The sequence below is a fragment of the Arabidopsis thaliana genome, chromosome 5 (assembly GCF_000001735.4).
Source record: "Arabidopsis thaliana chromosome 5, partial sequence".
In the NCBI taxonomy this organism is placed as follows: Eukaryota; Viridiplantae; Streptophyta; class Magnoliopsida; order Brassicales; family Brassicaceae; genus Arabidopsis; species Arabidopsis thaliana.
In genome coordinates this window covers 11218403-11223011 of record NC_003076.8, presented here as the reverse complement: position 1 = coordinate 11223011, position 4609 = coordinate 11218403, and the positions used below count along the sequence as shown (strand labels likewise).

The following is a 4609-nucleotide window of genomic DNA, read 5'->3' as shown; positions in this document are numbered from 1 at the left end:
GCGCCGGAGGGCCCGCCCAGGCCAGAAAAGTANTGTTTTGGNNNGGCCTGAGTTGCTAGCCTGCAGTTTTCTCTNANAGTACCCCANACGAANAANAGCAGNNACGAATAAGAGCAGATCGAAGATAAGATATGCAGATTGAAGAGATGAAGAAGATTTATAGAGATCAAAGAAGAAGAAGATCGAGAGATCGAGAGATTGAGAGATAGAGAGATCGAGACAAGTGAGAGAGATAGAGAGATCAAGAGATGGAGAAGATGGAAGAAGATAGAAGAAGTTTAAAGAAGATCGAAGAAGAAGATAAACAGATCGAAGATCTTTAGGGTTTGAGAGGAAGAAGACGAAGAAGAGAGTTCGAGATCGAAGAAAAATTTGGCTAAGTGTTAGGAATGAGAAATGATTCGATTTAGGGTTTTCAACACTGTAGTAGTCGTAGTATAGTCGTATTGTTGTTACTAAATGAAATGGGTTTGGGCCTCGAATTTCAAAAGCCCAACAACTTCGCCTGTAGTCGCAAAAGAGTAGCAAATCTGTCGCCGATTTTATTAGGTTTGGGCTTCGAGAATAAGAAGCCCAACAACTTAGTTGTAGTCGCAAAGTAGTCGCAAATCTGTCACCTAAATGATTTGGGTTTGGGCTTCGATATTTAGAAGCCCAACAATTTAAAACGTTGTCATGTAATAGTCGCATAATTGTCACATAGTAAGCTGTATTCGCTAATTAATCGCATAAGCGTCACTGTTTTTATTTGGTTTGGGCTTCGATATTAAGAAACCCAACAAAGCAAAGATTCGTTGTTGAGTAGTCATATTGTCACATCTCTATTGGATTTGGGCTTAGTTATTTGGAAGCCCACCAAATTATAGTTTAGTCTCCAAGTAGTAGCATAATAGTAACCTTATACTTTTGAAATTGAAATAATTTTGCATAAGGAATATTCATGAAAAAATTAAATGTTCAATGATATATTATAAAACACAATTTATTCAAATATTTTATTAAATAATTAAACATATACTTCACACATTTATTACTCTTCATATTCTACTTCATCTTCGTCCGAGGACGATAAATTACATCGGAATTCGTCTTCTGGTTCAGCATCCCCGACATCGTAATCAAGGATTATTGGGTTTAAGCTTTCCACCGGATTTTCTAGTACAAGATCTTCAATTGTAGTGAGTAAAACAGCATCATCATTTTCTGTTTGAAAAAGAGTCGGATCATTGTTTTCATATTCTCCAGAAATGTTTCCCCTCGGATTGACTTTTAAAACATTGAGCCAAATGTTCTTTGGTTTCTTCGTATATGGATACGGAATATAACAAACCTGATCTGCTTGAGATCCTGTAAACACAAGTTATACATATATCAAACAAGAGTATTAAAAATTAACAGAGAAACATAATTGACCTCTTAAAAATTACGTACCAAGAATAAATGGCTCTTATTTATTGTATTTCCTCGTAGATAGAACGTCTACAACGCCACCTTGGCTTCGCCGAGTGCCTCTCCCAATCTTTGGGTCATACCACTTACACTTAAAAAGTGTGATCCTTAAATTGACAATGCCCTCATACTCGAGCTCTATGATATCAGTTAAGGTACCGTAGAAATCCAATTCATCAGATGAATCAGCGTAATTTTCACCTTTAACACATACCCCATAGTTACATGTCTTTTGTCCAGCGCCGTGATTTTGCGCATGAAACATATATCCTCTTGTGAAATACATTGGCCAAGTTTTGACCTTGTTCAAAGGTCCTTGCACAATTTCTTGAACCCAAGTAGGAAATAGAGAAGTAGTGTTTCAATATGTTACCTACATAATAGATAAATAATATTAATACATATAAATATGATTCTCACTTTTCGAATGCAAGAAATTGATGTAGACTTACATATTCTTTAACCCATAAATGATATTCTTCAGCTCTTCTCGCGTAGAGTTCTTTTTCGGGCAAGCATGGATATTTCGCAGAAAGACAATCCTCGAACATACTATATTTACAAACAAAGAAAATAAATCAAAGTGATCTTAGTGAAAATTTACAAACGAATTAATAGTGATTAAAAATACCTCTCAAATGGTTTAAAATAGTCACAATTTCTTAAAACATATGCATGTGCGCTTTGGTAGTCTTTCTCTGAAAGCCATTCTACATGCATTTCACCACTTGGACGACCGACGTGCATAAATATGTTAGGTACTCCACGGACATGATATACAGGAACTTTACTTTCATCGAATCTTGTTATCCTGATTCAGGTAATTGAATGAAGATCGAAGTATAGAAAATAGTTGAATAAATAAATGTATTTACCTTGATTTTGTTTGTATATGATCGGCAAAATAGTGCTCTAAAAAGTAAGAAATCTCGTCATTGATATAAGACTCAACAATTGAGCCTGCAGCATATCTTTTGTTCTTTGCTTTTCCTTTTAACTTTTTGAAAAACCTCTCAAATGGGTACATCCACCTATATTGGACAGGGCCACTGAATTCAGCTTCGTGTGGAAGATCGATAGGTAAGTGTTCCATAACATCAAAAAATGATGGTGGAAAAATCTTTTCCAAGTTACAGATGATTAAAACTATGTTCTCTTTGAGAATTTGAACGCGACTTGTCTGTAAAGTTCTCGAACATAGGTCCCGGAAAAATGCTCCAATTCCTGAAATATATGTGCAAGTTAAATAATTAGATAAAAAAATGTCGGCAAATAAAATAGTAAGTATTATACCTGATAAGGCAAGGTGGACATTCCGGTCAAGGAGTTCAACAAAGATAAATGGAAGTAGTCGCTCCATAAAAACAAGACAATCATGACTCTTCATGCCTGAAAACTTTCCATTCTCCAGATCTACACAACTAGCCAAATCGCTAGAATAACAATCTGAAAATCTAACATCATGTTTCACACATTGAAATAAACTCTGTTTGGCTTCGTCTGTTAATGAATACGCTGGAAATGGAGCCTTACCATTACTATCAATATGTAAGTCTGGCCGTGAACAAAATTTCTCAATATCCATTCTTGACATGATATTGTCTTTTGATTTACCCTTAACACGCAAGAGAGTGTTCATGATGTTGTCAAGAAAATTCTTCTCTATATTCATCACATCAATATTATGTCGAAGATTGAGGTCCTTCCAGTAAGACAACTCCCACAAGATGCTTTCCTTGTGCCAATTATGTTCCTTCCCATAGCCTCGCATCTTCTTTTCATGACCGTTCCCACCAACATCCTTCGTTTTTGGTGGATTTACACTAGCTAACCGCTCGTAATAAACTTGCTCCCCTGTCAAAGACTCGGGTGGATACTCGCTAGAAGCATCTCTTCCTTTCAAAAAGTCTTTTCTATTCCTACGGGATGGATGACCATGAGGAAGAAATCTACGGTGACAATCAAACCAACGTGTCTTCCGTCCATTGGGTAAATAAAAAGACTTTGTACTTTCCATGCAAACTGGACAAGACAAATTACCATGAGTAGTCCATCCTGATAACATGCTATACGCCGGAAAGTCGCTAATCGTCCACAATAGTACTGCTTTTAGATTAAAATTCTGACTTAATGAAACATCGTACGCATCAACTCCAGTAGACCACAACTCTTTTAACTCCTCAATAAGAGGTTGGAGGAACACATCAAGACAACCTCGAGGATGATTTGGTCCAGAATTCAAAATGGTAAGAAATAAGTACTCTGTATTCATGCACATACAAGGGGGTAAATTATATGGAGTCAGGATCACAAGCCACAACGAATGATTACGAGACATCCCAAATAGATTAAACCCATCAGTACACAACCCGAGATAAACGTTACGGGGTTCTTTGGCAAACCGGGGATGTAACTCTTGGAAATATCTCCACTCCGCTGCATCTGAAGGATGATTCATTTCTCCCTCCTTTGATTGGTGCTCAGCATGCCATCGCATTGCCGCAACTGTCTTATGGCTCTGATACATTCTCTTCAACCGGTCTCCAATAGGTAGATACCACATATGACTATATGGTACTTTGGTTCTTCGACGGTCGTCCTTAGGCTTCCATCTTTGTGCGCCACAAAATCGACATTGATCTTCTTTTTCGTCTTCTTTCCAAAATAGCATACAATTGTTCTGACAAACATCAATCGTATGATATGGAAGTCCTAAATTGTGCATCAACTTCTCGGTCTGGTAATGTGAAGTGGTAGCCTGGTTTCCTTCTGGTAAAAAATCTGTAAACATTTCGCAAACGGAGTCCACCAACTTTTCACTCATATTATACTCCGCCTTGTTTTGCAAGAGTCGAGATGCTAAGGATAACTGCGACTGCCCTTCACGACAACCATCGAACAATGGATTATTTGTACCTTCTAACAAGTCGTAGAACTTATTTGAATGGGTATGGACCGGTTCTTCCACATTCTGATAACTATCATCATGATGATCATACCCCACGTTAAAATTAAATGCCTCGTTCACCATATCCACATATGGATCTTCTACAACATTACTCACTTTCTTCATGATTCGAACTAAATACGTCATATCCCGGGTAGTACCCTCGTCCATATCCATATTCACCTCTTCTCCATGCTTTTCCCAAACATAATA

General features: G+C 37.3%; 1 pseudogene across 1 annotated transcript in view; it reads right to left on the bottom strand.

Moving 5' to 3' along the window:
• AT5G29574 overlaps window positions 1-4609 on the bottom strand; it is a pseudogene marked incomplete at its 5' end in the record, with an annotated part of 4964 nt that continues 355 nt past the window's right edge. Inside the window, one exon of the mRNA in view lies at window positions 1-4609. This exon is cut by the window's right edge and continues 355 nt beyond it. The product of the transcript in view is annotated as an uncharacterized protein (mRNA).